Below are 10,958 nucleotides of genomic sequence, written 5' to 3' on the forward strand. Positions count from 1 at the left end.
GGGGGAACACTCTCATAGAAGTAGGGGGATGGGGAATTGGATAAGGAGTTTCCAGGGAAGAAACCAGGAAAGGGGATAACATTTGACATGTAAATAATGGAAATATCCAATGAAAAATAACAGACAAAAAAAGCATTACTTTATATTGTGGAAGTATAATCACAGCCAAGACAAATATTTATAAATGCCAGAAACAGTATTCTATTATACTTACTATTTAAACCTTACAAAAACTCACACAATTTTTAGGGAGCAGACACTATTTCCCTCTCTTCCTTACAGATGTTTTAATTGAAACCCAAATAACTTTCAGAATTTTCTCCAGATCAAAATTCCAGTACATTCTAGAACTTACCTGAAAGCTCCATTCCTGAGGTCTATCTCTCATGTAACCCAAAGCTGTTATGAAGGCTGACTGGGGAGAAAAGCAGCTTGCAGGGTTATCCAGCTATAAAATTTCAATTTGACAGTGACTGCCCTGGCCAGATAGCCATGATGGTAAAAGAGTGCTACTTTTATTTGATGGTTAACCAACAGCTGTCTACTTGGACTTAAGACCCACCCTGTGAATAGAGATTTATGCCTGCTACTGAAAACCAAACAATTATCTACAGCTAAGAGTTAAAGGAGAAACTACTACTGCCACTTCCCTAAACCTGTAGACTGCAATCTAAATACATAATCTTATAACTATAGATAACAAGCATCAAAGAAGCTCCTCATCAAAGATGTATCTCTTGGCAGTAGATGGAAACTATTGCTAGAATCCACAACTGGTCAAAATTCAGAAGACAACTGATTATTGCATACCCAAACCCAATGATACACTTTCAATAGTCCCAAGGAACATTATAGGGGAGGCACTGTAAGAGCCAGAGGATCACATGCCTCCTGCTAGATAGTATTTCTAGATGTGACAGGGAAACTGCACCTATGAACTCTCAACAATATGGTCACCAACACAAGACAGGCTGAATGAGGGAATATTCATGCAAACACTAAAATACTTGTGTTCACATGTAGCAGTGATGAAGCTCCAGCAATTTCTCTTTCCAGTTTACTCTATGTTCAGGATTCCTGAAATATATAGGACCCAGAATCCTTACCACAAGCTTTCACTTTCTTTGCCCTCAGCACAGACTACCCCAATTAGGCAGAATCCTTTTTTTTTTTCATAAAAGAGATAGTTTTTACATCTGGACACCCAGGTCTTACACAGTCTAGTGTCTTCCCAGATTTCTGTGCTTGAGAACTCTTGGTGAGGACTAGTAGGGATGTTGTTAGATAATGATACTCAGGGTACACTTAGGGCTATGCAGGATTGAGTGGAAGAGTGAAGAGGAAGACCTAGATGTTAGCTTCTTAACCAGCTTAAGGAAAACTGGCAGTTTAGAAAATGAAATCTATATACCCTTGGACTCATGACAACTAATATTTGTGTGCTTATATGTAATAGTAATGTAAGAAAATGGTGAGAATTGTATAGTTATAAATAGTAGAGAACTAACAAAAGTGAACTGTGGAATTGAATAAAGATTAATGAAGAAAAGTCAAAACTATGGTCTCTTTCCACAGTGTCACCAGATCATTCAATTTCTTTTCAAGTCATTTTCTCCTTGGAGTTTTGTCCAGATAGGGAAAGAATTGAATCACAGTGACCCCGACTGTTTTTTTTTTTTTCTGACTCTTTTTTAAATTCTAAAATTATGTTTACAGATCATATGTTGGTTAAGTTTTTATTCAGTTAGCCACTTCTCAATCTGTCCAAGCTAAATTGTTAAGCATGAAACATCATTTGAGACAGGCATTGTATTATCAACTCACACAAGCCACAATCATTTGGAGGTCAGATTGTAAAGTATGTATAGGGCATAAGCAAGTCCAGTTGTGAGACACACAGCTCAATTCTGTCATGCATCTTTTTTCACAAGCTCTGTGTGATCACATTCCTCACAGAATCAACATTAGTGCTTTAAAAACACATGTTTTTTTCATAAGAACACAAGCTCTGAAGCTGTCTACCTTATATACTCTTTTAGCAACAACTTCAGGCCAGTATCAAAGGAAGGACATAACAGGTTAATTTTTTCTCCTTTATTGTCAAAGATAATAGGTCCTCTGGATTGACTATATTTAGAGAAATTATAGTTGGGGTTTGAGAATACCTATCAAGGTCCTCTGAAATAAGAAAAGTCCCTCTACAGTACTTATCTTGAAATACTAGTCACAAACAAGATGTTTTAAATAACCATAACTACAGGCTCCAGGCACTCAGTTTACATTTCTATGACCAAAGTCTCCAAGCCCTGCTTCCCTCTGTTTATTTTAGCATTAGAAATGCAAATGGCATCATAATCATAATGTCAAGAAACTAGGTGACCGCTTCATCCAAGTCACAAAGATTTAATGCCATGTACATGAAAGAGAAAAGGGGGGAAAGAGGAAGGGTTATCAAACATCTGGTATTTTAAACATGGTCTGGGTTAATCTGCAGACATTTTGGATTTGTGTTCAGGGTGAGATCATGTGAGTTGTTGCTGCCTTATAAACAAATTTTCATATGGAGCAAGACTTGTATGTGGTTACTAAAAAAGCAAGTGTTACTCAGATTGGTAATCACTATGAATGGAAGCTTCATGGAATAAGTGATATGAAATACACAACTCCTGAATCCACCTAAGGGACTCTTGTGCCATCTGCACATACACAGGGAGATATTTGACATTCTCTCACTACCCAAATGAACCCCGGGAGTTCAGTTTTCTTCTTCTTCAGAGGAGACCCTTCTGGGGTATTGTTGTGATTGGTTTAACCATGCTTTTGTTTGGAAGAATGTGGATTTGGGGAGTTTGGATTTGAAAAGCAGTGGAATGCTTAGAATGAGGCTTAGCAGGCTATCCTAGTAGGAATATAAAAGACTTTGTTACTGAGAGTAACAAAGAGTACTGGAAGACATGGAAGTTGCAGACCTGGACAAGAAGTTTCAGTGGATAATTACAGTATGTGGCCTAGCGACTGTTTTTGTGGGATTTTGGTGAAGAATGTGACTGTTTTTTTGTCCTTGTCTGAAGACTCTACCTGCAGCTAAGGTAAAGAGATTTATATTAATTGCATTGACAAAGGAAGTTTCAGAAAAGCCCATCATAGACTTTGTTTTCTGGTTAAGACTCATGAAGAACATTTTAAACAAGTGTAGCAAGCTGAGAAAGGAAAAAATATAAAATAAATGGTTAGAGTATGTGAGGGGCACCAGTAAGTGAAATGTAGCTGAAACCTGTGTTCAAGGATATTAAATTGAATTAAGGGCAATATTCCACCCAGATAAATTTAGATCCAGGCATGGTAGTGCAAGCCTTTAATTCCAGGAGGCAAAGACAAGCAGATCTCTTGAGTCCAAGGCCAACCTATAACATAGCAAGTTATGGGTAAAGAAAAAGCTAACTCCAGGACACCTTTAATCCCAATGTTTAGAAGACAGGCATGTAGATCTCTGAGTTCAAAGTTAGTCTGCAGAGCAAGTTCCAAGACAGCTAAGATTAGGCAGTGAAGGAATTGGAATACAGAAAGCTGAAATTTGCCATCTAAACAAGGACCTATGAAAATTTTCAATTCTTTTCAGAAGGCTTATAAATGTTATCTATGCAAAATATTCTGAAACATTGACCATCACCTACAAAGACTCTGAGGTCTTCTTCTTGTATTGTAATCTTCCCCAGGGACTCTGAAAATCTGTACTAGGTTCTCAGAAACCTCCCCAAATTATTTCAGGGGCTCTACCAACTCTGAGATCTAAGCAGAGGACTTTAGGGTATTCTGTCTGTCTAGGAGAATCTGAGTTCTTTGACAACTACCCCAGGGTCTCTAGAGCATTCAGCATCATTTCAAAATAAACTAGAGAACTTATCATGCATGGTACATTTCAGGATACTCTGTTTATGTCCAAAGGACTACAGGCCCTTTGCCATTTCCCTTAAGACCTACAGGGCATCTACTATATGATCAAGAACATAGGTGAATCGTCTTTAGTAGTCTCAAGGGATCTATCATGTTTGCTTTCTACTAAACTTTGCATATCTGCTCAGGGAACTCTGGACCTGTAATCATATACTCAACAGTCTCTCAAGCAGTCATCATCTTCGCACAAATTTCTGGGACCATTGAAGTCTCTCCAGTAAACACATAAATATTTCTCTTCTGTCTGAGATGCTTTGAGAATGATTCCATGTGTGTCAAGGACTACAGGAATACTGCCCAATACCCTAAAGCCTCTTGGACTTTCCTTACCAATACAAGCAAGTGAAACTCATCCCCAATCTTTGCAAAAACCTGTGGGAACTTGCCAGTACTCATAAACAACTCTGCAACTGAATGCATTAACACGGTGTTCTCTATTATGCTCATCATCTATTCATGTACTTGGACAAGCTACCTTATACGCAGAAGACATTTTGGGACAGCCCAGAAATGCAAAAGGAACTGAAGAATATTTTCCTTCTACCTCTGAGGCTCTGGACTACAAATTGACCAGCTAGAACTGGGAATTTTTCCATCTAAGTGCCTCTGGTAAGTTACTTACCTGTACAAGGTACTATAGGATCTTCATCAACTGCACAAGGGGTTCTGGGAACTTCCCTATCTGCTCATGGATCTCTGAAACTGTATCTAAACAAGAAACTGTAGGAACTTCCATCTACTCAAAAGTCTTTGAAAGTTATGAGATGTTCTCCATCTGCCCAACATGCTGAACAATGTTTATCATCTTTCCCAAGGGCCATTGGACCATTCCTACCTATCCAGAAATCTCAAGAATCCTTTTTGTCTTTACCAGCAGATCCAGGACATTCTACATCTGTACTAGGTTTACATCAGCATCATTTATCTAAGCCAGGGTTTTGAGGACCTTTGTTATCCTCTTGAAAGCCCAAGCAACTTTCCAGGGCTTCCGAGAGTACTTTGCCTGTTCAAAGTACTTTTTCTCCAACCAAAGTGTTCCAGGGCCTTCAGCATGTTCCACCAGTATTTGGGAACAATGTAAGCATACCCAGAGTACATTAGAGCATTGGTCATGTGTGATGGTGTATGTGGAATTTTCTCAATCTGCTTCAAAGAGTTTCCAGAATTACCCCCAGAATCTGGTAAACACTAATCTTCTACCCAAGGACGTGTGTCAACTTTCTCATCTGACCAAGAGTATCCAGCACCTTTGCAATCAGCCTAGGGGCTTCTGAAACTTTCCATTTTTTGCCAGGGCAATGGTGTATACATAAAAATATTCTGAAGGTGCTCCTGAACCTCTGGGACTTTCTTCCTTAAAACAAGGCATTCAAGCATCTTCTTATTATGCTCAAGGATCTGTGGGTCCCTTCCTATCTATACAAGGGACCATATGTCTGTACACATCTACAAAATGGTCTCTAGGAGATTCTCCATATGCCTAAAGGTGTTCTAGTCCTTCCCTACATATACAAAGTACAGGAACACTGTCCACTTCTACACAGTGCACAGTAGCATATTCACCATTTACCCCAGTGTTTCAGGGATGGACCAACCATGGTCCAAAAAGGGCAAGAACTTTGAAATCTGTCCAAGAGTCTCTGAGAATTTACATAATTTCACAAGGCTATCTAGACCCTTTGCCATCTCCCCAGGGGCCTTGAAGATATTTACCATCTCTACTATATGCACAAAAATCTTCAAGGGTTACACCAGGACATGTAGTATCTGATGGTGTGATTATAGAGCATTCAGTATATGCCAAAGTTAGCTCCTTACTTTCTTCGCAAAGTCTTTTGGATCCTCTGCTTTCTGTAGGAGGGACTTTTGATCTCTACACTTACACAAGGTACTCTGGGGCCTTCTGCTTCTGCTTCTTGCCAGGGATCATATGAGTCTTTGAAGTCTATGCTAAGGGTCCAACAAACAGATACATCTGCTTCAGACTCTTAAGAATCTATGCCTTCTTCCAAATGTCACATGGTAATTTCTTTATATGGACAAGGGACTCTAGGATCTGTATCATTTGCTCTAGGCGCTTTTGAAATTTCCTTAACTGTTCAAGTGGGTTCAGGATCTTTGTTATCTGTCCAAGAAGTTGGCAGACACTGCCTGCTTTCACAGAGCAGTATGGAGTTTCTGCCTGTACACAGGACAAGCCAGAAATATCCAAAGCATCACCCACTACAAGATTTGGAACCTTCAAAAGCTCCCCAAATGGATTTAGGAGAGTCTCGTCCTGTCTCGTTGTCTCTAAGACCTCCCTTGTCTGCTCAGTGTGCTCTAGGAACATCAACATCTTCCTGAGGGACTGTGAAACTTTCACCAGATTCTTTGAGGAATAGAGAAATTTTGTCCTGTAAAAAAGATGATCTAGGACTCAGGTTTTCTTGCCTGAAAACTCAGAGATTTTCCAAATTTTTCTAGAGCAAATTAAAAATATTGCCATCTTCCCAAAGGATTTTCAAATCTGTTTTTTTCTACCTCAGGGTCTGAAGCAAATTTGCTATCTTCCTCAGGAGCTCCAAAATTTTTAAACTTTGCCCTCAAAGATGCTGGAGGCTATTTCCTATCCTTTCCAACCAATTTTAGACTCTCCACATCTTCACCAAATTCTCTAGAATCTCCAGCAACCCCCAAATTTATCTGAAATATTCTCCATATTCCTAAAATTCTCTGGGACCTACCTTATCTCCACTAGCTACTCTGAAATATTCCCTAGCACATCCATCAGGCAGAAAATGTCTACACATGAACAAATTACTCTAGGAACAGTCACCATCTCAGGAAGGGTATGAAGGAAATTTACCCTCTACCCAAGGAGCTATGGGATTGTCCTTAACACAAATGTCCTTCATGTTCAGAAGTAGGAGTCAGCCTATTTATCAGGAAGCCTAGCTGGGAAATGCCTCTAAGCATGTTGGAGATTAGTTACACCATAGATTGGCCCATGAAGAATGAGTAAGGAAGTATTTAGGCTGTCCCTACTGCCCAAATTGACCCTTGATCTTCACCTGCTCCTCAAGAGGCTACTTGTCCCCCCCCCCATACACTGCTTTCTCCAACACAGTATGAGACTTTGTGCCTCTAAAGAATGGTATCCTTAATAGTTCCTGTTTGTGTATGCCTCATTCACTCTCTAATGGTCCTCCAAATTTTGTTTCTGACAGATATAGTTCTTCAGAACCAGGAAGACTCACACTTTCCCCAGTGTCTGAAGGGGAGCTCAAATCATTCTAAAGAGTTCAAGGGGCATTAAGGCAAACTCTGTCTAAACTAGGAAGCCAAATTGATTATAGTAATTCTCAAGTAGGGTTCAGATCTACCACTTCAGAATCACAGGTCTTCCAAACTACTATATGGACCAAGGTGGCTTCTGATCTGTCCTTTCAGAACCAGGGGTTCTCAGATCTTCCCCAATAGCCCATCTGGCCTTAATCTTATCTGTCTAGAACCAATATGGCTCCTAAATTTCACCAATAACTCAAGGAGGTTTCAGATGTACCACCCCCAAGATAGGAAAGGTGTTAGACACTCCCTAGTGTTCAAGGGAGCATTGGAACACCATTCCTTTGAGAACTAGGAAACCTCATGCATTCACTAACTGCCCAAATGAACTTTAAACTTACCCTTTCAGAATAAGGGTGTCACATGCATTCTTAATGACTGAAGGGTTTACTGAGACATACAACGTGCTAAGCAAAGTAACTCAGACCTCCTCAATGTCCCAAGAAGGCCACATGTATAGCCCCTTCAGAATCAATGTGCAATAGAATTTATGTGGTCACAATGGGGCTTTGGACCTATCCTTCTAGAATCAGAACAATGTCTGCCTCCAGCTAATAACTCTATCAAGTCTTAGATATGAACCCTCAGAATTAAACTAACCCATGACTTCAAGGGGGCTAACAACCTGATGGAACATCTTGTAAAAGAGGGCCTTAGATTTATTTCTTCCAAACATAGTAGCCCCTGACTTTAATAGTATGCCAAAGGGGGGGGGGCGATATAAAATACTGTCTTTGAATAAAAACACGTTAGTCTTCTTTAGGAGAGGTTTAAGACATGCTTCTCCGATGAAGTAAGCTGTAGAACTTACCCTGTGCCCTAGATGTATACCTCATATGTCCATGCTCTGCTGAAGAGTACTTGATTCTGAATCCCTATGAGCAAGAATTCATAGGAGCTTCTAATTCTGATCATAGCTGACTCAGGTACACAATACAACTAAGAGACATCAGACTTTATTGGATATCAATACACTTCAACACCAAAACAAAAGCAAAAACAAAAACATAAAACAAAAATAAATGCTTAGAGAACTCTGAATTCAATTCCATGGCCAGTGCAGGAGGGGACACTCAGTCTGAATCCAAGGCCATCTGTCTTTAAGCTGCTCACAAGAAAGATACCTGTCCTCCACATCCACACCTGTGTGGCTCACTGTAAGTTTAAGCAGGGAACAGATCCAGGGATGTTGAATGAATGTGACATAAGAAACCCCAATTTTCTGTCAAGCCTGCAGTGTAGTACCCAAAGACAAGAATTTCATTGAGTTATCTGAAGACATGGAGGCTTGGAGTGGCTGGACCATTCTCCTCTACAGAAAGTAAAAATGGGGATATTCCATTTCTGCCCAACATGGTCTAGGACCTTTCTCCTTTTCAAAATTTTGGTAGTTTTCTTCCTCTGATGATTGAAGCCTTAAAAAGTTACCCCTTTGATCCAATGGCCTCTCAGACATCCCCTTTTTGGCAAGGGCACATTGGCTACGTCATCCATGACCAAGGAGTATTGCTCCTTCTAGTTAGAGTTCACAGAAATCAAAAAGAGCAGACCCATCCTGAAACTTCCTGCTACTTTTCTTGAGTAAAGTCACCTGATAATGGTGTGATATCATCATTCTGGCTCAGTACACTTTGGTTGAATATAATTCTTAGGAGGCAATCATGCTGGGACACATACCCAAGCTGTTCATGCATCCTGGTATTTATACTTTGTCTCTTACAGACTCAGCTAAACATATGAATACCCTGGACTCTGAAGAATAGTTAGAAGATGAGGCAATATTAGGACATCATAAGCTACGGTAGTCAATTTAATTTTTTTCTTTTTTCTTTTTTATATTGTATATTTCTTTATTTACATTTCAAATGTTATCCCCGTTCCCAGTTCACTCCCACCAGAAACAACCTATCGCATCCTCCCTCCCCTATCCTATCCTGCTTCTACAAGGGTAAGCTCTGCATATATCTGCCTCTGTATTTGTAAGGCTATGGCAGGGCCTCTCAGGAGATATCCATATCACACTCCTTTCAAAATGCACTTGGCATCCACAATAGTGTCTGGGTTTGATAACAGTATATGGGGTGAATCCCCAGGTAGGACAGTCTCTGAATGGTCTTTCTTTCTTCTTCTTCTTCTTTTTTTTGAAATAATAAATTCTTTATTTTAGGTTCAGGAGGGAGGAAATATTTATTTATCAATCCCCAGTACTGGTGACACAAAACACATAGGTGATTAAAGACAATGACTTATGTACCTGATCCTTGCCAAATTGTCTCATGGACATTTCTGAGTTAGAAATTGTATAATATTTATTTAAGATTTTACTGTATCAAAAAGTGTGATTTTGTACATAATTGAAATAGAGTTTGTTGCCAATAAATATGGAGCTTAAAAATAGGCGTTAAACATTTTCTTTTTTAAAAAGACATGTTTGTAACTTCCAAAATTTAGGTTTAATATTTACAAAATACTGGACTCCAGTTTCTAAGGTTTCCATTCTTTTCCAAAAATTGCAAGTGTATGATAATAGTGGTTCTTAATACAAAGTGAATTTCAAACCAAGGGATATGTAAGACTNCAAAGAAATATTTGTTTAGGATTAGATAACATTTNTGATTCTGTTTCTTTAAAGTAAGAATTATCTACACAAAATAAAATATTTTACCATATCTTTATAGTTTTTGAACTGTCAATCACAGTCAGTACTGCTCTATAAGCAGTAATATATGTGTGAGAACTTAGTGATATTTAAGGCTTTCAATGTATTTTAAGGTTGTACATAGCACATTTAAAAACAAAAATTTGAAAAGGTGTAATACAATATCTATATCACATTCCAAATAAATATATAACATTTTTTCTGCCTTCATTATATTAAAGTGATTAAGTCCAACCAAGATTTATGCAGTTTTTATAAATCACTTACTAAATTTTACACTTTTATGAACTCTAGCCATCCACTTTCTTTTCCTATCATCAGGAAAAATATTTTACTCAGTTGTATTAAGACAAAATCACACTCCTGGAAAAAAACTCAGATGTATATGGTGCCAAGGGTGCTGGTATAGAAATATATCCTGGAAGTAAATGTACCCTGACTGACAATGGAATCCATCACTGCAAGGAAGGAATCCTCATTAAGGACTTCCTTGATGAATAATTTTGTGTTCTTGTGTATTTATTTTTAGCATTTGATGATTTTCTTAATGGGTTTGGTAGGTTTTTAGAAGAATGGTTTTTTTTTAAAGATTTATTTATTTATTATATGTAAGTACACTGTAGCTGTCTTCAGACACTCCAGAAGAGGGAGTCAGATCTTGTTAGGGATAGTTGTGAGCCACCACGTGGTTGCTGGGATTTGAAATCTGGACCTTCAGAAGAGCAGTCTGGTGCTCTTACCCACTGAGCCAGCCCAGAAGAATGTTTTTGAGTTTTATTGATTTTCAGGGCTCTAGTCTATGAATAGTGTTTTTTGTTTTTTTTATTATTATTATTATTTTCTTTATTTACATTTCAAATGCTATCCCAAAAGTTCCCTATACACCCCCCCTGCCCCTGCTCCCCTACACACCCACTCCCACAATTTGGCCCTGGCCTTCCCCTGTGCTGGGTCATATAAAATTTACAAGACCAAGGGGCCTCTCTTCCCAATGATGGCCGATTAGGCCATCTTCTGC

The sequence above is a fragment of the Mus pahari genome, chromosome X (assembly GCF_900095145.1).
Source record: "Mus pahari chromosome X, PAHARI_EIJ_v1.1, whole genome shotgun sequence".
Lineage (NCBI taxonomy): Eukaryota > Metazoa > Chordata > Mammalia > Rodentia > Muridae > Mus > Mus pahari.